Here is a 26,618-nt window from a genome sequence, read left to right as displayed (position 1 = left end):
GAGGAACTGCAGTCGCTGGCTTCATTTTTCGGCCTCAGGGATTGCCACCTCTATAGGCCACGAGCACAGGAGGTGTCATGGAAGGCAAAACTGAGAAAAATCTGTACATATTTATCAGAAAGTGTTGCTTTCAAATAAATAATAACAAATATTTAAAGTAACCAATGAAACAATCCAGAATTCTAAGGTAATGTAATGTCTGTCTGTTTTCATTTCCAAGGTGTAAAATAATGCAATTTGATCAAAGTTGTTTCTGTGTCTCCGGTCTTTACAAGATGTCTTGTGCTGACAGTGTGTTAGGCACCGGGTTATGAAATGAGTGAGACTTAGTATCTATTTATATTTATTTATTTCAGCGACCATGTATAAAATGCATTAATCGCATAAAGGCAAGGCAAGGCAAGTTTATTTACATAGCACAATTCAACAACAAGGTGATTCAAAGTGCTTTACAGACAGTGTTGGGAAGGTTACTTTTAAAATGTATTCCGTTACAGAATACAGAATACATGCCCCAAAATGTATTCTGTAACGTATTCCGTTACGTTACTCAATGAGAGTAACGTATTCTGAATACTTTGGATTACTTAATATATTATCGTGCTTTTTACAACAACGTGAATGTACTATTGCTGTGTGATTTATTACTATTACTGAAGGTCCGCGACTCCGAACTGTAGTAAAGGGACCTCTGACTAATACGGCGGGGTCCCTGTCGGCTCATAGCCGAAAAATAGCTTTACTTTGTTGTGTGGGTCAATTTTTCTTGCGAGAGACAGAGAGAGGCGTTGAAAGACTGCTCCAACGGAACTTATTGTTTTCGGAGGAAAACACGAACACGGTGTACAGTCGAGTCTTAATAGCTTACTTACAGCTGGGCTCGTCAGGCACTCTTCTTGGCTGCAGTGGTTAATATTATATTTACATGCTTCCAGCTCCCGTTTTTCCTCGACGACAACTCGTACCTTTCCACTCGCCTTTTTCTCCCTCCTCGCGCTCACAGACACATAACGTGTATGGCAGTGCATTCTCCCTGCAGCACGGACTATACTGCCCATGATGCTACATTCTTTAGAGCTATGCTTGTAGCATTCTGCCTGTTAGCTTAGCACAACAACAACAACGAAAAGGCGCTCTCTCACCCAGGAAACACACAGTCGCAGAGAGAGAGAGAGAGCGTCGCCCTGTAACCATGGCAACCGTAACGCTGCCGCCTGGAACGAAAGAACGTAGCTGTCAAACAAAACCCAAACAGTCCTGACCCGCGACAAAATGAAACAGGAAAGTACCGCAGTGTAATCCATTTATTTCAACAAAGTAACTGTATTCTGAATACCACCTTTTTAAACGGTAACTGTAACGGAATACAGTTACTCATATTTTGTATTCTAAATACGTAACGGCGGTACATGTATTCCGTTACTCCCCAACACTGTTTACAGAGACATTAAAAACAAAAACAAATAAAAAGCATGATTTAAAATTGATTAAAAAACAAAACAAAAAAACAGTAGGTAAAATCAGAACAGTAGATAAAATCAGTAGTTAAAATTTAAGTTTTGAAATTTAAGCTTAAAAGTGTCTGAGGCTTTCTGGGAGTTTGTTCCAGATATATGGAGCATAAAAACTGAATGCAGCTTCTCCGTGTCTGGTTCTGACTCTGGGAACTGATAAAAAACCGGATCCAGATGACCTGAGGGATCTGGAAGGTTCATACTGGGTCAGGAGGTCACTGATGTATTTTGATCCTAAACCATTCAGAGCTTCATAGACCAGCATCAGAACTTTAAAGTCTATCCTCTGACGGACAGGCAGCCAGTGTAAGGACCTCAGAGCTGGACTGATGTGGTCCACTTTTTTGGTCTTAGTGAGGACTCGAGCAGCAGAGTTCTGAATGAGCTGTAGTTGTCTGACTGATTTTTTAGGTAGACCTGTAAAGATGCTGTTACAGTAATCAAGCCTGCTAAAGATGAATGCATGGACTAGTTCTTTTATCCTTGAAATATTCTTGAGGTGATAGTAAGCAGATTTTGTTATTGTCTTAATTTGCTTTTCTAAGTTTAGGTCTGCATCCATCACTACACCCAAATTTCTCGCCTGGTTTGTGGTTTTTAGGTGTATAGATTGAAGTTCTCTGGTGACCTGTAATCGTTTGTCTTTGGCACCAAAGACTATTACCTCAGTTTTGTTTTTGTTTAGCTGGAGAAAATTGTGGCACAACCAGTCATTAATTTCCTCAATGCATTTACCAAGAGCCTGTACAGGGCCTTGATCTCCTGGTGACATTGTGATATATATTTGTGTGTCATCTGCATAGCTATGATAGTTTATTTTGTTGTTCTTTATAATCTGTGCCAGTGGGAGCATGTAAATGTTAAACAGAGGGGGTCCCAAGATGGAACCTTGGGGAACTCCACATGTGATGCTTGTCTGCTCAGATGTGAAGTTACCTATTGATACAAAGTATTTCCTGTTTACTAAGTATGTTTTGAACCAGTTTAGTACAGTTCCTGAAAGACCTGCCCAATTCTCCAGTCGTTTGAGTAATATGTTGTGGTCAACTGTATCAAATGCTGCACTGAGATCCAGTAAAACTAAGACTGACATTTTTCCACTGTATGTATTTAGACATATGCCATTAAACACTTTGGTCAGAGTGGTTTCAGTGTGTGGTTCTGTCTAAAACCTGACTGGAAGGCATCATAGCAGTTATTCTGTTTTAAGAAGTAATTGAGCTGTTGAGAAACTGCTTTTTCAATGATCTTACTTAGAAATGGGAGATTTGAGATCGGCCTGTAGTTGTTCATTTGTGTCTTGTCAAGATTGTCCTTTTTCAGTATAGGTTTAATTACAGCAGTTTTTAGTGGTTCTGGAAACACACCTGACATTAAAGAAAAGTTGAAGATCTGTAACAGGTCTGACTCCAAAGTCTTTGAGACCTTTTTGAAAAAACTTGTTGGCAGGACATCTAAACAGCAAGAGGAGGAGTTCAGTTGACCTAAGATGTCCTCCAGGTCTTTGCTGTTAATAGTGTGAAATTGATGGTGTTTAAACAGTTTTTCGGTACATATCCTGAATCTGCTATTGATGTACCAATTGCTTGTCTAATCTTTTGGATTTTTTCTGTGAAGAATTTGGTAAAGTCATTGCAGGCCATGGTCGAATAAAGTTCAGCTGACACAGGAGGGTTTGTTAGCCTGTCAACTGTAGAAAATAAGACCCGAGCATCATGACTGTTTTTGGTGATGATGTCAGAGAAGCAGGACTTCCTTGCACTCCTCAGTTGTAAATTATAATTGTGAAGTTTCTCTTTATAGATGTCATAATGAACCTGGAGGTTTGTTTTTCTCCATCTGCGCTCAGCTTTCCTACACTCTCTTTTTTCATTTTTCACCAGTGTGGAGTTTCTCCATGCTCAGTGGCTAGTGGATCTGAGGGCAGACCACAGCGACCTCCCCGAACATGGTCCAGTAACCATCACCGTGGCAGATATCCAAGAAAGGGTCTCCAGTATGAAGAGTTGGACAGCACAAGGCTCTGACATGGTTCACGCCTACTGGCTGAAGAAGCTGACTGCACTCCACAAGCGCCTGGCAGCACAAATGAACCAGCTGCTAGTTGATGAGAGACACCCGGAATGGCTAACCGAAGGCCGGACGGTCCTGATCCTCAAGGACCCCCCAGAAGGGACCGGTCCCCTCCAACTACTGCCTCAGCACCACATGGAAGCTCCTGTCAGGCATCATAGTGGCTAAGATAAACAGGCACATGGGTCAATACATGAGTGGGGCACAGAAAGGGATAGGCAAGAATACCAGAGGCGCAAAACACCAGCTACTGGTAGACAGAACAGTCAGCCGAAACTGCAAGACCAGGCTGACCAACCTGTGCACTGCCTGGATTGATTACAAGAAGGCCTATGACTCAATGCCCCACAGCTGGATACTGGAATGCCTAGAATTGTACAAGATCAACAGGACCCTAAGAGCCTTCATCAGGAACTCAATGGGGATGTGGCGTACAGCACTAGAGGCCAACTCCAAGCCCATAGCACAAGTCACCATCAAGTGCGGGATCTACCAAGGAGATGCTCTGTCCCCACTGCTGTTCTGCATAGGCCTTAACCCCCTCAGTGAGATAATTGACAAGACTGGCTACAGATACCAACTACGGAATGGAGCAGTTGTCAGCCACCTCCTGTACATGGATGACATCAAGCTGTATGCCAAGAGTGAACAAGACATCGATTCACTGATCCACACCACCAGGATATACAGCAATGACATCGGAATGTCATTCGGGCTGGAGAAGTGTAGTCAGATAGTAACAAAGAGAGGGAAGGTAGTCAGAACGGAGGGGATCAAACTACCAGAAGGCAACATTGCAGACATAGAGGACAGTTACAAGTACCTGGGGACCCCGCAGGAGAATGGGAATCATGAAGAGGGCGCTAGGAAAGCTGCAACCACCAAGTACCTGCAGAGGGTCAGGCAAGTCCTGAGGAGTCAGCTGAACGGTAAGAACAAGATCCGGGCTATCAACACCTACGCCCTGCCCGTGATCATGTACCCTGCTGGGGTAATAGGCTGGCCAAAGGAGGAGATAGAAGCCACTGACATCAAGACAAGAAAGCTCCTTACCATGCATGGAGGGTTTCACCCGAAGTCCAGCACCCTGAGGCTATACGCTAAGCGGAAGGAAGGGAGCCGGGGACTGGTGAGTGTCAGCACCACAGTCCAGGATGAGACAACGAACATCCAAGAATACATTGGGAAGATGGCCCCAACTGACCGAGTGCTCAGTGAATACCTCAGGCAGCAGAAACCCAAGAAAGAGGAGGGAGACGAGGAACCATCATGGAAGGACAGGGCCCTGCACGGTATGTACCACCGGCAGATAGAGGAGGTGTCTGATATCCAGAAATCCTACCAGTGGCTGGACAAAACTGGACTGAATGACAGCACAGAGACACTAATCATGGCAGCACAAGAACAAGCTCTGAGTACAAGATCGATAGAGGCTGGGGTCTATCACACCAGGCAAGACCCCAGGAGCAGGCTGTGTAAAGATGCCCCTGAGACAATCCAGCACATAACAGCAGGGTGCAAGATGCTAGCAGGCAAGGCATACATGGAACGCCATAACCAAGTGCCCGGCATAGTATACAGTAGTGATGGCCCGCTTGAAGCTGAAGCTCCGGTGCGTGTGTCAAAAACATCAACACACTGCTTCAGAAGCACTGTGTCGAAGCTTGATTCGTTTGGCCAGAGTCACGTGATCAGTGACGTCCGAAGCTTCATTTAGAACCTAACTGCTTCGGTATCTGATTCAATGGTTTATAATGAAGCGAATCATTCGTGGGATTTGTGGATTGTTTTGATGGTGACAGATAGCGAACCACTGATCATTCCACTGAGAGATTTGGAGCCAGCGAGGAATAGAGGAGGTTCTGTTGTGTGGGAGAATTTTGAGTTGATTTTTGTCAATCGGGTGGGTTTCCAGCTTTGTGTTCTGGCTGTTTGCTTTTGTTTTGTGCGTGTTTATTATATCTGAAAACGGGAAAAAGGTAAAATGTCAAAAATCTGCTTCCATAATATAAATATCATTAAATAACTTAACTTTGTTGCTTAACTTAAAAAACTTCCACTTGACTCTTTACATGTAATGTTGTAAAAATATATATTTTATTGTTTAATTAATCTGAAAATGTTAGTCTGCCAAATGTGCAGCAATTTAATTTATTTATTCTCTTTAGCTGATAGTTGGTGGGGCCCAGGTAGAATGTATAACTGCATCTCTACCAGTTTCTCTGCACTCCAGCCTCCTCTGTGCCATGTGAAGGGATTTTCCTTAAGACAGGAGAAATGATATCCACGAAAAGGAACAGGTTCGGCCATCGCACACTAGAACAAATTCTCTTTTTAAAGAAAAATAAAAAGGGGTTACCTTAAATGCATCATGATTTTAATTTGCAAGTTCATAAGCATTTTCCTTTTCCATTTCACAATCAATTCTACCCCCAGGTCAAAAATATGTCTGGGAAAATTTCCCTAATATAATATTATTTATAAATACACCCGTCTAGCGATTAATTGCATAAGTGCATGGAGGCAAGACCTCAGAGCAGAAGCATACTCCATAATGTGTTGTACATTATTATATGTATATTTTATATGTAACGTGGTATTTTTCAATTATTGTATTTACCAACATCAAGAAGTCACAAGCAAAGAAAGACCACACCATGGTGCATATTTAAACAAGGAGAGTTTACTGGTCAAAACTATTTATTAAACAAATAAAATACATTTTTTTAACCACCAAAAAATACACGTTCAAAGCAACACAACAGCGACCCAATATCAGACAGAATTCCACTCAGTTGAATGGGCAATCATAATGAAGCAGTTGGTTTTATTTTGTGGATTCAAGCTGCTCTTCATATTTTTGGCCACCAGATGTCACCAGAGAGGACTGTGTTGAAAAGCTTCGAGTAATGAACCGTTTTTCAATATAAGCTTCAGTGCTTCAGAAAGCTTCATTTGGCCATCACTAGTATACAGAAACATCTGTGCCGAATATGGCCTGGAAGTTCCGAGGTCAAAATGGGAGAAGCCCCCAAGGGTGGTGGAGAATGACCGAGCTAAGATCCTGTGGGACTTCCAGATACAGACGAACAAAATGGTGGTGGCTAACCAGCCATACATAGTGGTGGTAGACAAACAGAAGAAGACGGCCGTAGTGATTGATGTAGCGGTTCCGAATGAATACAATATATATTCTTTCTTACATCAGAACGAAGGAACACGAGAAGCTGGAGAAATACCAAGGGCTCAGAGAAGAGCTCGAGAGGATGTGGAGGGTGAAGGTAACGGTGGTCCACGTGGTAATCAGAGCACTAGGTGCGGTGGCTCCCAAGCTTGGCGAGTGGCTCCAGCAGATCCCGGGAACAACATCGGAGATCTCTGTCCAGAAGAGCGCAGTCCTGGGAACAGCTAAGATACTGCGCAGGACCCTCAAGCTCCCAGGCCTCTGGTAGAGGACCCGAGCTTGAAGGATAAAACTGCCCGCAGGGGCGAGCTGGGTGTGTGTGTGTGGGTTTTTTTTATCCATATTTATACACACACATATAAAGTTGTTTAAGCATTTGAATCAGCTTATAAAGTTAATGCTTTATAAAGTTATAAAGTTGATTAATCAGGAGCTGTAGCGTACTCAGAATCTTCACTGCCCATCAACTAAATGTCAGAGTTTACTTCTTATTTTTAGTCATGTAATGCTACAAATTATCCTTAATATATGGTATGTTTTTTGTTTTGTTTTGTTTTATTTCCAGTTGTGGTTGACAAAGTGAGTACGCCACCTGCAGCTGCACACACACACACAGCGGTGCTCAGCATGCCTGTTGTGTTGACACAGAGAGCATCTGATGTTTGTTTTATTATTGAAGTGAAGAGCAGCAGGATGTCTGTTGCCTCATTCACGCAGAATATGCCATTCATTATTGAACGGCTCAAACTGAATCACAGCAGCTTGAAAAGGGAAACGGATGCTTTTCTCACCTCTTATCTTTGCACAAAAACTCTCAGTAAAGCCACTAAAACAGTGACACAGAAGAAAAAGACCAACCCTTGATTCCACTACAACTGAAAACAGCATTTCCAGTTTCCCTGACCTTTGACCTTTGTTTCCTGTATTTTGTAACAATGGTGTGTTTTTATTATTATGTCCAGTGGCGGATGCTCCTGTTGCTGAAGCTCATGCAGCGAGACATGATTCATATACATCTTCAGAGCTTCAGAGCTGCATGCGACGCAGGAAGCATGGTGGCTGTTTGGTGAGCAAGCCTTATCTAATCTCCTCTGATCTGGGTTCATCTGTAGATCAATGTGGATTAAGCCTTAACATACAGGCAGATTAGCTCCCACAGCCACAGCTTTTACTTTTCAAATGACCCCCCCCCCCTCCCCGGCTGCATCGCAGATATGGGAAAGCCACAGATAGGCGGTAATAAATCCTGCGAGGAACATATGGAGGGGAAAATGAGAGATGTAAAGCGTGGAGAATCGACCTGAAAGCAAATGAAGATCCCACAGTCATTACAGTGACGGCAGCACGACATCTCTCTAATATGAAGATTTAATGGAGAGCCTGAGGCTGCACGTGGTCGTTGCATAGAGAGCACAGCGGAGAGTGGAAGAGAGCGAGAGACAAAGGCAGTGATTGAATGTAGGAGGGAGACACCAAATCAGAAAGACAGAAATAACCAGGAGACACCTACAGATTCCTTCAGCAGCAAAAATCAGATGGTGTGAATGTAAAGGGATGATCCCCGAGGTTTCCATTGCATCATTTCTGTGTTTATGGCCAGCCCTTCCTCAGCCAGAGCATGTAAGTGCTATAACACGGTGCTATTATCTCTCCGGATATAATGGCTTTGAATGTTGACTGGATTCAGATTGGATTCACAGTGAGGAAAACAAAGGATTTACAGACAATGATGCACACTTTTTGAAGAGAACTGAAATTTGAAAACTGCTCTCATCAGTACCGAGATATTAACAATGGATCATGTGATAAAATTAATAACAGGTAGTGATGAACCACAGACTGAATATAAAAGATTTACACAGCTTGTGGGGTTTATAAAGCCAACATGCAAAGAAATGTCTTAAATCTCAATTTTTTTGAATGCCCAGCAGGGGGTAGCTTCTCTGGTTGGTAAAAAAAAACTTCTACTTGTACAGAAATCAATGGGAAATGGCTCTTTTGAACTATAGCAACCACTTTCCTAATGAGTTTATGTTTATGTTTATGTTTAGTAAATGAGGATCCTCCTCAGAGTCAAAAAGGAGGATGCTTATTGGCTACTGACTAATGAGAACCTTAACAGCACATCCTGGATTTCTAACACTGGCAAGCTTGGTCAGGCTGCAAACGAACAGACACACATAATAATTCAATTCAATTCAATTTTATTTATATAGCGCCAAATCACAACAAAACTCACAGATTTTAGACTGTTAGTACAGTTATACACATATCAAATCATTTGATATGTGTAATTTTATGCTATGTCTAGCATTTTTAATAATTCAAAGAGTATAAACAACATTAACACAGTTATAAGGTTCGGTTTTTGTGAAGCACGAATTAAAGGTTTTTTTGTCAGAGCTGCTGGGATTGGTCTTTTGAGGTGTGCTCTGCTGGTCTCTGCTGCTCTACAGCATTATTGGGATATTACCCTAAATTTGACCAGGGCTACCAAGTAGTTTTTATAGCTTAAACCTAACCAGCATGAAAAAGCAAATTATAAAAAACAAAACCAGCCAAAGAAGCAAAACAAAGTGCTACCAAAAATTGTGGACTTCTGGCTGGTAGCCAGCAGATTATGCCATCTCTCCAACCTCAACACTGGACCATTATTTCACAGCAGTCGGTGAGTCAAGTTGCTGATTGCCTTGCTTTAGAGACAGTTTTTGGCCTTGTTTGATTTTTTCTTGAGATAAAGTATAAATGAAACAACATCAACATGTTTTGTGTCCTGAAGTTGAATTATTTGGGAAGAAGAAAGAACAATCTATAACAAAAAATTGCTCCAAAACTGATGCTTGGCTGAGGCACCATAATGATTTTAACCTGCTTTTCTGCTACTTAGGAACTACTAAACAACCAGATGAAACTAAAATGATTAAAAATGTTTGCTTTTAAAATATTTTCCAGTGTCATCTTAGTTTTTGCTGTAAACATGTACATTTTGAACTAGGAGTATATTTTCTGATGACTACACCATGTGGTCATTAGAGGAACTGCACTTTTTGGCACTTCTGGAAGTTGCTATTTTAATAAAAACCAACTATTCAGTTTCCCAATGTGTTTATCTTCCAGCTGTTGTTTTCCTCTCATCACATGACACTATTTTCAACACCGGCAACCAAAAATGTCTGATATATACACACCAAACAAACTAAACAGCACAGAGATAAAGTTAACAGAGTAAAGCCATTGTAATTCTCATGGTAAACATCCAACAGGGACTCTGGGGTAAACGCAAAAAGTAGAAACTGTAATATTATTTAAGGAGACACAAAAGACTATACGACACAGCATAAAAGAGTTGGAATAATAACCGTAGACCATGTGAAATTGAACCATAGCTCACCTGAAATCTTTTTTAACCAGCAAACTGAAATGTGTGCAAACACTGAAGATACCAGTACAAAAAACAAAAAGCATCAAACAAACAGGTTTATTGACTTTTGCTTACAGCAAAGCGGTTTAAAGACTCATCAAAATAAACTGTCTCTACTTTTGAGAGCTCACGAAGGAGAGCCCTCAGGATTACAACACAGTTTATTCCAACATCAAAATGGGCTACAGGGCCAGACCTTTGCCACATCTGGGTCAGTCTGACCACTTGTCACTGTTTCTAATCCCTGCATATGCCCCCCTCAAGAAAACTGCTCTTACCATCACAAAGAATATTACCATATGGCCAGAGGGTGCCTCTCAGCAGCTGCAGGACTGTTTTGACAGGACTAACTGGGATATCTTTGAACATCAGGACTTGGAAATGTTCACAGACGGTGTCCTCTGCTATATAAAACACTGCATAGACACTGTTACAGCAGTCAAACGGATCCGGGCTTATCCCAACCAAAAGCCCTGGATGACCCGGGAGGTCAGGCAGCTGCTGAAGGAGAGGAACATTGCGTTCAGGTCTGGCAACAGGGATTACTACACCACAGCCCGATCCAACCTGAAGAGAGGCATCAGAGAGGCAAAGGGGGACTATAGGAGGAGGATCGAGGACCATTTGAAGAGTAATACCAGCCGGCAGGTGTGGCAAGGCATCCAGCACCTAACCAACTATAAGATCAATCTCGGAGCTGCGGACGGTGACCTGGAGCTGGCAGAGGAGCTGAATATCTTCTTTGCCCGCTTTGAGACCAGGGTACCGGAGGTATTGGAGCCACAGCAGCAACACGCCACCCATAGCAGCACCACCCTCACCCTGGAAGAGCACGAGGTGAGGCGCATGCTGCAGGCTGTTAACCCGAGGAAGGCGGCGGGTCCTGATGGTGTGCCAGGTCGAATATTGAGGGATTGTGCAGGACAGCTGGCTGGGATCTTCACCAGGATTTTCAACAAATCCCTCGCACAGGCGACTGTCCCACTCTGCCTGAAGTCCTCCACCATAGTCCCCTTGCCTAAGAAGCCCCACATCACCGGCCTGAATGACTACAGACCGGTGGCACTCACCCCAGTGGTAATGAAATGCTTTGAGAAGCTGGTCCGCAGACACATCACAGCAGCCCTGCCCCGCAGCCTGGATCCACACCAGTTTGCCTACAGAGCAAACCGATCCACGGAAGACGCTGTAGCCACAGCACTCCATGCTGCATTAACTCACCTGGAAGAGCATGGTAGCTATGTGCGGATGCTCTTCGTGGATTACTGCTCAGCTTTTAACACCATCCTTCCACACAAACTGGTGGCCAAGCTACAAGACCTGGGGCTTCCATACAGCACCTGCATGTGGATCAATAGCTTCCTCTCGGGCCGTAGACAGAGAGTCAGAGTTGGCCATCACACATCCTCAGCCCTGAGTCTCAGCACTGGCTCACCCCAGGGCTGTGTGCTCAGTCCACTGCTCTACTCTCTCTACACACACGACTGCACTCCTCGCCACCACAGCAACATCTTTGTGAAATTTGCAGATGACACCACAGTGGTGGGGCTCATTTCCAAGGGAGACGAGTCTACGTACAGAGACGAGGTGGAGCAGCTGACGTCATGGTGTAAGGCCAATAACCTCCTCCTCAACACTTCAAAAACCAAAGAACTCATAATAGACTTCAGAAGGAAAAAGGCAGAGATCCAACCACTATTCATAAATGGGGACTGTGTAGAAAGGGTGGCAAGCTTCCGCTTCCTGGGAGTCAATATAGAGGAGAACCTTTCCTGGAGTGTGAACACCTCCGAGCTGCTGAAAAAGGCCCAACAGAGACTGTACTTCCTGAGAATTCTCAGGAGGAATAACATCACACAGAGACTGCTGGTGTCCTTCTACAGAGCCACCATTGAGAGTGTTCTAACTTACTGCATATGCATCTGGTACACTAGCTGCACAGGGGCTCAGAGGAAAGCACTCCAAGGGATCATTAACACCGCCCAAAAGATCACTGGCTGCCCTCTCCCCACACTGGAAGTTCTACACAACGCCCACTGTTTTAAAAAGGCCCAAAACATCATAAAAGACACCTCACATCCTGGCCACTCCCTGTTCGAACTGTTGCCCTCAGGCAGACGGTACAGGGCAATCAGAGCAAGGACTAATAGACTCAAACACAGCTGTTATCCAACTGCAATAACACATCTGAATACTACAAAAAAATGTCCATCACGCCACTCTTGTGTTAATCTATGCACGGTCTGAAGCATGTGTGTGGGAATGTATGTGAATGTTTTACTGTTATATCTTATTAGTATTTTAAGTATTCTATCTATTTTATTTATTGAATTTTATTGTTTTATTTATATTTTGATATTGCTAGGGATGATGCAATGATCGGGGACCATTCTTAATTTCGTTGTTCTCATGACAATGACAATAAAGTTTCTGATTCTGATTCTGATTCTGATTAGATACATGACACTAAATGTCTTTCATTTGATCATTACGATTAGAGCCACAGGAACGATGTCATTATTGGTAATTATTGGTAATTGGTAACTTAATTCTTGATACCAAAATTGATTAAAAGAAAAGCAAATATATTTCAATATAAAATCCTGTGCGATTTTATATTGAAATATATTTTAAATCACACAGGATTTTATATCCTGGCACATCCCACAGGCAGCATGGTGGCATGGTGGTTAGCACTGTTGCCTCACAGCAAGAAGGTCCTGAGTTTTATACCACTTTCTTTGTGGAGTTCTCCCCATGTTTGCGTGGGTTCTCTCTGGGTACTCCAGCTTACTCCCACATTCCAAAGATATGCAGTTAGTGGGGATAGGTTAATTGGTAACTCTGGATTGCCTATACTGAAGGTGTGAACATGAGTGTGAATGGTTGTCTGTCTCTATGTGTTAGTCCTGCAACAGACTGGGGATCTGTCCAGGGTGTAAACTCCCTCTTGCCCTGAGACAGATGGGATAGACTCCAGGCCCCCTCTGACCCTGACAAGGATAAGTGGAAGAGAATGGATCAATAAAATCCCACATTCTTTTAAAAATTTGGCTTGAGTCAGTTTTTGACCTTTTAGCCTAAAACTGAAAGTCTTCAAATAATGCATTGTGAAATATTCCCTAATATTGACCTAAACACTCTGTGACACTATTTGCATACCTTCTTTCAAACGCTTATAAGTTTCTCCCCGATCATCCAGTAGAATGTATCAGTCTTGCTATGACCCTTAATTCCTGATGGAGTCAGAGTGACACTACCCATATAAACTGGACAACAATAGAACAGAAGTAACAGAAGACATTTCATTTTCTGAAGTTTTGTCCTGTCTACTCCTCACTGTTGTTGGACCATTATTTTTTATTTTCTTCTGCTTTCCACTTTCATTGGACTGTTCCTTGAAGAATGCTTTTGTCCTGTACTTCAGGTCTTATGTCGTGGTCATACCAGTTGAGTTTTCTTCTCATGAAGCTTAAGGATCTGTATGCATGTCTGCCTACATTGCTGGGCATTTGAGCTCTAGTCTATTTGTTATTACTTCTTCTTCCCAGGCTGTCAAACTCAGTTTTGTCATCATTGCTCTGAACCGATCATTTTCTTGCTCGCCTTCTGCGGGCCGTATGGTTTAGATCTCAGTACCTCTCACCGTTCTGCCTTTGAGACTCTCATTTGTGCAATGTGTGTAATCTCCATCTCCAGCACATCCTGACTGATCACTGAGAGTCTCATTCTCTATTTACTTCATCGCTGCCACCACCAGCGTCTAGACTCTAGAGGTCTAATTCTACTTGCTAACATTGTCAGGAATCTGCTCTGCTATCTTGCCGTCATCTGAATCTAATCACTGTATCGTTTATACTTCAGCCTCTGCACTACAATAATTCTTGACAATTCTTTCAAATGATCTCTTTTATTGAATTTACTGTAAACAGAACTCCACATGGAACTGTGTGCTGTTCAGTGATCCTGCAAATGACACTGATTGTGATGAATTCAGTACAGTACCGTGATGGGTTATTGAAAAAATATAGTGATGTAATTACATAATGCATTACATTATGCATTATGCCCAACACTGTCGATGACTGCAAGGTTCCATTTTTTGTTCTGGATGTCTACTATGAGTTTAACAAATCAGTATGCTGTGAGTTTTTTCCAGTTCTCAACAGGTTTTCAGGCCTGCATAGAAAGATCCATCCTGAAACAGGTTCTATTTTCTCCTCTGAAAAATACCCGAAGGAGCTCCTACGGGGTCAGTTGGCGGGGTCAGATTTGTATTCCTCCAAAGAATTGGATAAAACTGCATCAGATTCCCAGGGGGACACCCCGTGCTACTCCCCGTGGGCAAAAACATCCTGAGACATGTCCAGTAAAATCAGATCCTTACTGGCATGAGTTTGATCTGATGTTGGTTCCCTAGAAAACGTGCACAGCCCTGTAGGATCTCTACATGTGACTGCTGATGCTTGTTGACCAGTGTGATTCATTTTTAGTTATGTCACAGTGGTCCCAGAGCTTTTCTGGTGAATACAAAACTATTATCACTGCAGGAAAGGACACCGAGTTGTAACAAAGTGAATTACCCTTACAAAGAGGGTGCGAGTGGGAGTTATTTCTACACTGAGCCATTTGGAGGAAACATGAATGTCCTCATTAATGTGACGGACTGCCATAAAGTGCTAAGAGCTCCAGTTTAACGTCAGTGAGTATTTGTTTTGTGTTAGATAAGAATGGGAACTTCTGACCTGACAACGGCTGATTATGGCTGAAACACTGATGTTTTTATGTGAAAGCTGCAGAGGTTTGGAGTGTTTCCAAAGATACTGTCCCTGTCTTTGTGTTATTTTTTTGTGTATCTGCACACCACTTCTGCTACGTTCTTTGCTGTAAACTGTCGATAAAGAAATGAATTTTATGAAAACAAAACTTGTTTCCAGTCAGATAAAAATTAATGGAAAACAGCGCCAGCGTCACACTGTGTTGCCACCGGGCCCACAGTCAGATAACTAATGTACCCATTGAATTTCAATGAGTCCCTCTGAGGAGAAATATCCTGAATAACTCAGCCACACTGACAGCTGGAATCCATTTTATTGCACAGATTCACTTCGTTCCAATCACATATGATCTATCCTGTGATGTTCATGGCCTTGTTAAAAAGAAACATTTATCCACAAAGGAGCAGCCCTTCAAGAACAAGGAAAAAAAAAAAACACGTTTTATTATGTCTGGAACCTTTAAAGAGCCAATATGAGACAAAATGAAACGAAATCACCAGGCAGTTAAAACGGTAACTCTGACCCCATTTCCACCTGCTATTAACATGTGATCTGTATCATTATTGTTCAGTCTTGACAGGGAAACTACCTGTTGCAATCAGAATATGATCAATCCATTGGTCTATTTTCTGCTGTCAAAGCTCCTTGACAAAACTCTGTACATTAAAATACTAGCGTGATGGGCCTCACACTATCAGCTCATCATATTATGACTAAGAAAGCTGCATCCACGAAATTTACAGATCCAATGTAGAAACAGATACTGGATGAGGTTAAGATCTTGCTGTCCAATTACTGGTGGCAGAGGCCTATAGAAACTATGGTTGTGCAGGTAAGGAACTGACGTTTTATTTACAGCTTCTCATACACAAAGCACAACATATTATTGAGAACAGTCCAAATCAGGTGAATGGTTTCACAGATATTAAATCTTGAATATGGAAACAAAACTACATTTCCATGCAACTTCAGTGTGATATTCCCCGGGTATTTTTATATACAATACTATTAGGACCTTGATTTTTCTAAGGTTCATCTGGATTTTGTGCGTGGTGTCATACCTGGGGAATATCACAATGAAGTTGGATGAAAATGTGTTTTTGTTTCCATATTCAAGCTTTAATATCTGTGAAACTATTCACCTGATTTGGACTGTCATAACATAACAGTAAGCTGTAAATACAATATCAGTCCCCAACCTGCAAAACTGTGGCCTCCACATCTGCTGTCTGAGCTCAGGTATCCAAATATTAAGGCATTTCAAGTTAACCTGAGAGTTTGTATCCATAAAGTCATAGAGCCAAATATTTGAAAGACCAAGCTCAAGTAGTTTTGTAGAAAATGTCCTTCGCATAGTAGGCTCCTGAAAGTTTGGGTAAAGTTAATTTCATTTTTATTGATATAGAACCAAATCAAAACCAATCACTTCAAGATGTTTTAAAGACCCTAAAATATTACAGAGAAAACCTCAACATTCTAAAGACCCTCTATGAGCAAGTACTTGGGAAGGAAAAATTCCCTTTTAACATCAAGAACCCTCAAAACAGGCTCAGGGAGGAGCGGCTATCTGCCACGACCAGTTGGGGGTGAGGGGTATCTAGACTCTGTGATGGTCAGGTGGGAAGTTAACCCATCTACAGTTAGACGGGTTAACAGTGACCTGGTAGATAATGAATGACAGTGATGGCTTAAAGATCATGTTAGATCAAATTCATTCAGAAAGGGAAGAGTTAAAAAAATCTGCAAAACTTCCAAAACCAGAAACGTGATTGAGATATCCAGTTCAGTGACTCAATTTAGCTATAAATAATTTACCCTATAAATAATTAACAACTGTAAGTGGAGTGGTTGTTTTTCATCCATTTGGATGCTTTTTAGACTTCAAGATGGGAGTGACCTATGAAACCATATATTCACTGACTAATCATTGGTGACTGTTAAGTCATTAACCAATGAGCATGTAGTTAAGTTTCACAGGTAATCCTCCAATTTGAAATATGGTATGACCAATTTGCAACATAGATTAACTTTTTTTTTTTTAGCTCCATACGACCTGAAATGAGTGACAGAGTCCACAACTCTATCTGAAAGTGTTTGCAGAGGTCAGGACATTTTAATAACTACTGGTGGCCTTCAGATTGCATGAAAGTTTAAGGCACTTTTGTATTGGCTTAATTTTCTTGTCCTAAATGCATTGATGCTATACTCGATACCTTTTCTTAAAAGTCTGAATGTGCTAAGTTAGCACTTTAGCTTCTTGTCCAAATTTCTGGCTCCAACAATCTGACATTGGGAACGTTGAACGTTAAGCTCAGAAACCCAGTGGGTTGCTACATGAATCTCTTTAAAATACAGGCTGTTCACGAGTTGTCTTTGTGCAGCTAAAGTTTTGCTTTAGAGTTGCTGTTGCTGCTGCAAACTCAGTGCTGCAGCACTGGGAACACCACAGTTGTATAGTTTATCTACAAACACATGGGGAACATTTTAGTGTCATTGTCAGAGATTTAATAAGAAGAACAAGACATACTTTGTAAACAGTTCATGGTGAATTTATCTGGTCTGGTTTTGACTTTCTAATCCACTGAATTGGCTGATTAAATTGGAAATCATCCACTCTCTTCACCTGACTTCTGTAATGCTTCATCATTTTTTGGCATTTTATCCATATGTTGCTATTCAAATAGAGAACCAAGCAGCATGCATTTTCCTCTGCAGTGAAACCTTCCCAGCCTTTGAACCTCGGTCTGTTAATTGTTTCTCAGGGTAATTATAATATGGGCTGTCTTGATTTACAGTTTTTCTCTTTGTGGGTCCAGCTGTATGTTCCATGTCTACTTTGATTTTTACCTCTGTCTGTTTCTTACTTTGTACTTGTATGAAGCAGCTGGTATTAAACACTCACACTTAAATTAAGTTTTTATATTGCTTGCCATACTTCAGTGGGTCTTCAGGCCGGGCAGTATCAATCTGTCCTCCACACATGGTTGGTCACCCCTAAGAAGAAAAATTACGTGAGTCTGTGCTGAACCTTTACCTCTGGTTTTCTGCATAAACAGCTGATGAACAGTCCCTCTGACAGACAGTAGAGACAGTGGCTGCAACAACACATGACAGCTCCCACGAGGATTTGACAGAGTGTCAATGTTTAATTGGGAAATGTGCTCGCTGAATGCTAATGTTATCGACATTAGACTTTTGTTAAAGTGATGGATGGAATGCTCACACATATTTCATTGTCTGACTATTTTAAACATGCATTAACACACAAATACAAAATAATAATTACAAATAGGATTTTTGTTTTTCTAACATTTTATCTCTTGACTTACAGTATTACTGATTCTCAGGCCTTAGTCACACAGGCCTAGAGACCAATCAGTGATCGATGTGCAACCTCCACTCACTAGAAAAACATTTTCTAACACTGGAAAATAACTCAAAATGTTAGAAATATTCCAGTGTTAGAAAATCAGCACTGCTCAGTGTTAGCCATTGTTAATCTTCAAAACTGACTAGGTTACTTTTAATTTAACACTGGTTGTTAATTTAACACTGGAGATTTTGCTGTGTACTTTTTGCACTTTTATTAACTCAGTTAATAACGTACAGGAACGTACAGCATAGTACGTGATATTGTGTGAAATGGATACCACCCGTCCTCAGTGGCAAGGAGAAAACTGAGTGTAAAAAATGAAGCTGTAAATTGACTATAAATGTAACTATATTTCCAGATAGACTCCTAGTTACGATCTTTTGGTAGTGATTGGAAGAGTAAGACTGAGGATACAAGTAATATAAATGTGCTTCATTCAAGTGTGGCTGGGCTTAGAGAGAGGAGATTGTACATTCAGGAGCAGCTCAGAGTAATGCTGCTGCTCTTCCACATCACCAGTCAAGGTTGTTCAGGCATTTGACCAGGATGACACTTGGATGTCTCAGATTAGATGTTTTGGGTAGTAGAGGAGTCAAGATGGAGAGATGATAACGCTCAGCTGGCTTGGGAACATCTCTTCATCCTCATGATCGAAGGCGGTAGGTCAAAAAAGAAGGATCTAATCAAGCATGATCCTGGATTGGAAAATGTCTGTTTCATGTGCAGATGTATGGATACAGAGTTTGTATCAGTGAGCTCTCACAGATGGTCCACATTTATGTTTGCTGATTCCTCAAACAGTATCTGATTACATTTCTTAAACTCTTGCAACTTTGTTGTAACTATCTCTCTCATTCTATCTGTCTTCTTCTTCTAGCCAAGGCAAATGTAGCATAACATTCAATATTCTGTAATCAAACACACTGCATGTAACACTCTATTCATTCATCTGGGCTATTTTCTAGATAGTGTTTCAATGTATTTTCTCACATTGAGTTGAACCAGTGCTAATAAAGCACTAAAGTGTGTGGTTGCTTGTGTGGGTTTGAAACTCTGATTTACTGTATTGATCTGTAAACAAAATCTTCCTCTGTGGAGTCTGTCCAATGATTACACCTCTCTTTGTCTACGGAACTTGGAAAGAAAAGTGTCTGGACTTTTCTTTCCAAGCTCCCTTCCAAGCAATGCAAGTCAAGACTTTAAAGAAGTCCAGACGCTTTTCTTTCCGAGCTCCTTAGACTACGATGAGTTGGATGACTGAGAACCTTCACAGACATACACCTCTCTTTGTTGCTCTACAGTTTTCTGTTTCACATCGTTCATTGCTCTCGCTGTAGATGAGTGTGTGTAGGCGTCTGTGCGTGTCATCTTACATAATTTTGCTGTCATCACTCTGTTTGTCTTCTCTGTCTCTTTAGTGACTGAGCTCATTTATATTTGTTATTTATAACACGGGGAACCTATTCCTACAGCGCACACTGTGAAGGATTCAGATAATCTGAACACATGAGGATGAGGACACAGTGCCTTAGAACTGTATGTAACATTGTTTCTAACAGCCAGCAGGATGGGTGCAAAAACAAGTCCAGTGTTACAAAGGTGTATGAGAACATGCCCCTCATCTAGCATGCATGCTTTCCTTGGGAGCAATACAAGTTGTCAATGGAAAATTGTACTTAGTAGTCAGTATAATGTTTTAATGATATAAGTTTGCATATGGTAGAATACTGCATGTAATCATTTGTGTTTAGAAGTATATAGTTGGTGGCATATTGAAAGAATGTCTCATCCTAGGAGGTCTGTAACATTCCAGGGTGTTCTGGCGTTCACCCCCACATCCTAGGAGTATGGGAGAGGTCGTACCTTGTCTTATTGTTTTACGCTATATAAATACAGGCCATTTACCATTTTACCATTTACGGTAGGATTAACGTAGCTATGTCAGTTTTAGTCTAAGTGCTTTTTTACATATAGATGAACTGTTGGATTTTCCAGACCAGCAGGAAGTCGTTTATGGGGTCACACTCTGACACACACACACACACACACACACACACACATTCCAATGTAAGGAACAAGCACCCACTGAAGTGTATAAATAAAAGACCAGGGCAGTCCTCAGTGCTTAGTCTCTGAGCCTCACTCTTGGTGTGTGAGCTCAGGAGACTGCCCTTGCTAGCAAGAAAATCTGTGTGTTTCTCTTCTCTGATTCTCTACTGAAGAAGAGTTTTAGAATATATCTCTTAACATTATTTGGTCTTTCGTAGCCGGATCAGAAAATATCAGAACTGTTATCTGTGACTCTGTTCCAGGATCCAGCACTGATTCATGACGCCGTGGGGAGCCAGCACCGAAGCCTATGCACAGCCCTCTTAGACGAGGAGAGAGCCCCAGGGCGTTAATTCGGGTCTGGGCCGGTGGCCTGGTCCACGGCGCTGGGATTCAGTCTGATGATCCGAACCACCAGTGAGACGTTGGAGGGTGAGAAACACTATTTTGGTATATAAAATGGCCGCAAAGGTTTAAAGTAATGTGATAAATTAGGTTGGGTTCACCGAAAGGAGCTGAATTAGACTTAAGTTTTAGAGGTAGCTGAAATTACTTCGTGACAAATTAAAATACGTTTAGGCAAATGAAAACACATTGAGACAGAGAAATTAAAATAGGTTGGGTTCGCCAAAAGGAACTGAATTAGACTTAGGTTTTAGAGGTAGCCGAAATTACTTCGTGACAAATTAGCGCGCAAATGTCTATATGTGTGTGTCTGGAAGTAAGTTGATTTTACAGCACAATACAGTTGTTAATAGTAATCCGCATTAAGCTCAGGGTTGCTCAAATTCAGTACAATGACAGATGAAGTGATATAGGTAAATATTTAAACTAATGACGTGCATAGAGGCACTTGACCTGTTTGAAAGACTGTCATCTTATTATGAGCCATTGAGATATAGAGCACACCTGTGAAAACAACTAATATGCTGAACCCTGTATGAAGCAGCTGAAAAATACATGATTACAGAAGCTGAATTGAATATGAAAGTGCAAGTCTTTGCCACTGTGTGGGTCAAAGCACGCAACCACTGTGTGAGGTTGCGTTGCGGTCTCTTCTGAGCTGATGAGCAAGCTACACATTATCAGATCGAGAGCTGGCTGAGAACTCTTCAAAGAGAGGGAAACAGAACTATGATCACTGTGATAACTGGAGTGTGCAGCGTTTGCGTGAGTTCAGCTTCTTCTTTCAGATGCGCAGCAGTTTTTCTGCATCTTGACTCATGTGTGTAGAGTGTTCATAGCATCAGCATCATGTTTTTGTTTATTTGTTTTGGTGGGTTGAAAAATAGTTAAATAAACTTGTGATCATATTTATGGATCACCATGGCACATGCCATTGGCCAAATGATTTATTTACGCAGATGAAACAAGTGAGTGTTAATGTGTCTGACGTCACAGTGTTTTTGTGCGCTGTGTAAAAGTAATTGCCTCTGATTGTGAGAGTGGTGATTCTGCAGGTCACCATTACATTGTAGATGAAAAATAATCATAGGGAAAAGGTTTTGTGTTGATCAGCCAAGAACAACTACAATCTCATTTTCTGCTTAAAGGACTGTTCACAAAAACAGAGAGAGAGAGAGATGTGTGTTGATTAAGCAGTGATAATAATAATGAAAATGTCTTAGTTTGTCACTTTCAGGTGAATCAATTTTCCACATGCAGCGGTCGGAAGAAAATTATAGTTTAACATCATTGGAAACATTCAGGCCAAGTTTCTGGCTAACTTATTTATAGCACCATGTGTCTCTCAAACTCACAAGCGAGCTCTCACTCCTCCCTGAAGACAAGGAATGCAGCTCCAAAGAGCAATAATATGGCAGATAAAGACACAGCAGCAAAGTCCTGAGCAAAGAGTCCCAGCAAGCAGCAGCAGTGTCGACAAACAACATCAGAGAAGAAAAGCAAACCCATCATCCTGCCTGATTGGATGAATGGCACTGTGTTTCCAACAAACTGCAAATTCACTGTGCATGGGAAAATAATGTTTGAGGAGAACTGAGGAGACTGTTGGAGTTTGACATTTGCCACCTTTGGAGAAAATGGTGTAACACTTCCAGCTCTTCAAAAATCACAGACGCTCAGGAAGGTTGGCTTTTCACAGTTTATTCCTGCAGAAGACATAAAACACACTCAACAGGTGTCTTCTGATGGTACCAGCAATTGTAGCTCCCTCACAGTGCAAACGCGCGCTGTCTTAACAGACTTACAATTAACCTTTTAATAAAGAAAAGGTGGAAAATAATAATTTCTCTCATTTTACACTCTGTCATACTGAGCTTGTATACAAAAGAAATCTTATGACTAATAAAATACATTTCACAATCGTATAAAACAGAATAACAGGATAACATAAGTATCACCAACTAAACATTTCCCTCTAATGGTCAAATTAACAATAGCGCATTACATCTTCACTTGCTTGTGCTTTACAGACAAAATGGCTGTTAACAAGCTCACGTACCTGCAGAAGACATAAAACACACTCAACAGGTGTCTTCTGATGGTACCAGCAATTGTAGCTCCTACAATGTAAAACAACATCACAAAAAGCACAGAAAAACGGTACATCCAAACACATTTCCTGCTATGCGCAGCAACCACTAGGGGGCTGACAAAGACTTACTGCCAAAGAGCATAAATACGGCAGAAACACTATTTAACAGCAACCCGCCTTTGTTTCAGTTACACAGAAACTTTCTAACATCAATATGAACCTATATACATCGACATGTACAACTTATGTAACAACATTCACACCAGAAACCATAAAAATGCCAGAGCCTTTCATTACAGGACTTACCCTCACAGTGCAAACGCGCGCTGTGAGGAGCGGAAGCCTTAGCAGCTTCTAAACGTTAGAGTGAGATCCGGTTTCTGGGTTTTCAAAATAAAATACAATTAAAAAAATGATAAAATTCACACTTAAAATGATAATTAAGAACAGGTAAGTGCATGTTTTTCATATGTATTTTTAACTCCGTTACAATGGCAAGAAGAGACAGTGAAACACAGGACGAAGCTGAAGGAGAACTGCCTGCTATTGGACTGTTGAAGTGGGAGAGGACAACAGTGAAAGTGAGAATGCTGGTGTTTAAAGTGGGAAATCAAAATTTGGTCAAAACTGACTGCTTAAGTGGGAAATTGTGAAGGAGTCTGAAACACTGCAAAAAGAAACATACAAAATCACACACACAAGCAGAACATGCATTAACCCTACTAACACTTCCAAACACAAGAGAGCTCATGAAGATTAGACAACATCTTAAGCATGTGAGTCTGTTTACCATCTTGTCCAAGTCACTTAGTGTGATGAGAAGTGATGCAAAGATCAGTGGACTCATAGCACATCGGTTACAAAATGATTAAATAATACCAGAGAAATGTGTAGGAAAGGCAGCTTTAAGAACATGCTCTGCTGGCTATGCAGCTCCACAGACATGCATTAAACCTGCCTAATAACACAAACATACATGCAATGAAAATTAGCTTGTCATCTCTCATCAGTGTTAAAATAGTGTAAATTTAGCAGACACTTGTTATCAAATACTGAATTTATCCAATGCAAAAAATTGACTCTCTAGGTTGCAGGACAACAGTTTAACTTTCGTGGGAAAAAGATTCTGGTTTGACCAACCAGTGATCAGACAATAAATTTAGTTGTTAATATAGTAAATTGGGAGATGCTGTCACGGCCCTGCGGCACGAGGGAACAAAGATGGACACAGGTGCAGAAACCAACCCGGAAGCGAGACGGTAGGGAACAAAAAATGATTTATTTCCGCCCACAGGTAAACAAAAGCAAAAGCAAAGCGACGCCACCACACTCGTGGCGCGTAAGATTAGCTAAGGAAATGAAGGCGACCTAGACACCTCTAGGAGACTGCTGAACAGCAGAGGCAGCGGGGAGGTAGAAACAGGACTAGGCAGGGGCCGGGGCACTGGAATTAGAGGAGATCACGGTCAGTGGGATCCAGCAGACAATCAACGATCCTCCACAGTTGAATTGAGTTGTCTTACTTGGTTTCAGGTGGAGGGGACAGGTGGAGCGGAAGCCCGGAAGCGGTCGAGGCGTGGGGAGGCAGGCAAGTGAGTGGTGGGCCGGCAGACCACGTCGTGTTAGCAGCAGGCGGCCCAGGTCCAGGAAGGCGGGAGTGAGAGAAACGAGATCTCCACACCAGGTGCTACTTCTGAGGACAAGAAACACAAGTAAGTCATCACATGACGTTGGACAGGGTTATGATGCTCCACTCGACTGACATGGGGATAGCAGATACTCAGGCGATGAATGGTTGAGAGCGCAGGTCTGATCTACTGCTGGCATGATTGCTCACAGGTGGTCAGCCAGGGAGGAGCAACCGAACTCCGCCCAAAGGAGGAGGGGCCGCTGTCGGAGACCTGCAGGTGCCCACCCAGGCCATGACAGATGCTTCCTGCTTGATTGATGCAGCACAAGTATGAGAGAAATTCTATTTTTGTGATAAGATTTTGAACATGCATTTCTGTTGTCCTTTCATCTTAGTGGGTTAATAGCTGATTCAAATTAGTTGATCATTTTTAGATTAATGAAAGGTGACTGAATTCTAGCACGAGTGAATGGGATGTGTTGGAGTTTGTTAGAGTGGAGACTCTAAAACACTGTGTTTCCTGTTTTGATGTGCGAGTGAATCCTGCACCCAGATACACAACTCTGAATACATAAGAACAAACGTCTTTTGTGAAATACCTGATGACATGTCACACGTTTTATGATGACGGGAAAAAAGAAAAACTGGATAAAATAGATCTGTGGCCTAAATGAGTGAAAAGCACAGACCTAGGGATTAAACTCATAGCTAATAAGACATTAGGGTCATGTTGCGTGTTGTGTGGCTGATTGTTGGTTTGGAGTAAATCTAGCTGATGATTTTTCTTTTGTTGTGAAGTTGAGCCTGCCAATTAGTATGATAGTATGATAAATCATGCTAATGGTATGATTTACCCTCCTGAGATGAGGAGCTTGTGTAACGTAACAAGGCCTTTTTATTTTGATACTTTCACAGTGCACTGAAAGTTTTGTTCGATTATCTCTGTTTAAGCAGATCTGCATGTCGGGAATTAAAAGTGCTACACGTCGTCGAGAAAATTGTTACAAGTGAGTTTCTCCACCTCCTCCTTGAATCGCTACCTTATCGTGGTGGAGGGGTTTGTGTGTCCCAGGGATCCCAGGGGCTATGTTGTCTGGGGGCTTTTGCCCCCTGGTAGGGTCTCCCATGGCAAACTGGTCCTGGGTGAGGGACCAGACAAAGAGCGATTCAGAAGACCCCCATGAAAAGAATATCGAGGGAACAGTTTACCCTGCCCGGGATAGGGTTACCGGGGCCCCGCCCTGGAGCCAGGCCCGGGGAGGGTGCCCGAGGGCGAGCGTCTGGTGGCCGGGCCTTAGTCCATGGGGCCCGGCCGGGCACAGCCCGAAGAGGAGACATGGGCCCATCCTCCCGCAGGCCCACCACCCGCAGGAGGCGCCATAGGGGTCGGGTGCATTGTGAGCCGGGTGGCGGCCAGGAGCGGAGGCCCTGGCGGACCGACCCCCGGCTGCCAAGACTGGCAATAGGGACATGGAATGTCACCTCTCTGGTGGGGAAGGAGCCTGAGTTGGTGCGCGAGGTTGAGAGGTACCGGCTAGATATAGTTGGGCTCACCTCTACGCATTGTCTGGGCTCTGGAACCAGTCTCCTGGAGAGGGGCTGGACTCTGTCTCAGTCTGGAGTTGCCCCTGGTGAGAGGCGGCGGGCTGGGGTGGGTATTCTTATATCCCCTCGGCTTGCTGCCGGTACGTTGGGGTTTTTCCCGGTGGACGAGAGGGTTTGTTCCCTGCGCCTTAGGGTCGGGGAACGGGTCCTGACTGTCATCTGCGCTTATGCGCCGAGTGGCAGTTCGGAGTACCCAGCCTTCTTAGAGTCCCTGGGGGGGGTGCTGGAAGGTGCTCCACCTGGAGACTCTGTTGTCCTGCTGGGAGACTTCAATGCTCACGTGGGTAACGACAGCGAGACCTGGAGGGGCGTGATTGGGAGGAACGGCCTCCCTGATCTGAACCCGAGCGGTGCTTTGTTATTGGACTTCTGTGCTAATCACAGTTTGGCCATAACGAACACCCTGTTCGAACATAAGAGTGTCCATAAGTGCACGTGGCACCAGGATGCTCTAGGCCGTAGGTCGATGATCGATTTTGTAATCGTATCACCAG

The 26,618-nt window shown here is 42.4% G+C and overlaps 1 long non-coding RNA gene across 2 annotated transcripts in view; it reads left to right on the top strand.

The window, feature by feature from the left end:
- Positions 1-25,534, top strand: part of LOC143419470 (uncharacterized) — a 32,707-nt gene extending 7,173 nt beyond the window's left edge. The window contains exons 1-4 of one of the 2 annotated variants that reach the window (XR_013099451.1): positions 8,001-8,391; positions 20,656-20,824; positions 24,423-24,601; positions 24,729-25,534. This is a non-coding gene — a long non-coding RNA (uncharacterized LOC143419470). Of the gene's footprint in view, positions 1-8,000; positions 8,392-20,655; positions 20,825-24,422; positions 24,602-24,728 lie in introns of those variants that run through there. The other variant, XR_013099452.1, reaches the window with a different exon arrangement.
- The last annotated feature ends 1,084 nt before the right edge of the window (positions 25,535-26,618 follow it).

Source organism: Maylandia zebra, linkage group LG7 (genome assembly GCF_041146795.1).
Source record: "Maylandia zebra isolate NMK-2024a linkage group LG7, Mzebra_GT3a, whole genome shotgun sequence".
Taxonomy (NCBI): Eukaryota; Metazoa; Chordata; class Actinopteri; order Cichliformes; family Cichlidae; genus Maylandia; species Maylandia zebra.
The sequence above is the reverse complement of the archived record's forward strand: the minus strand, read 5'-3'. Positions and strand labels throughout refer to the sequence as shown.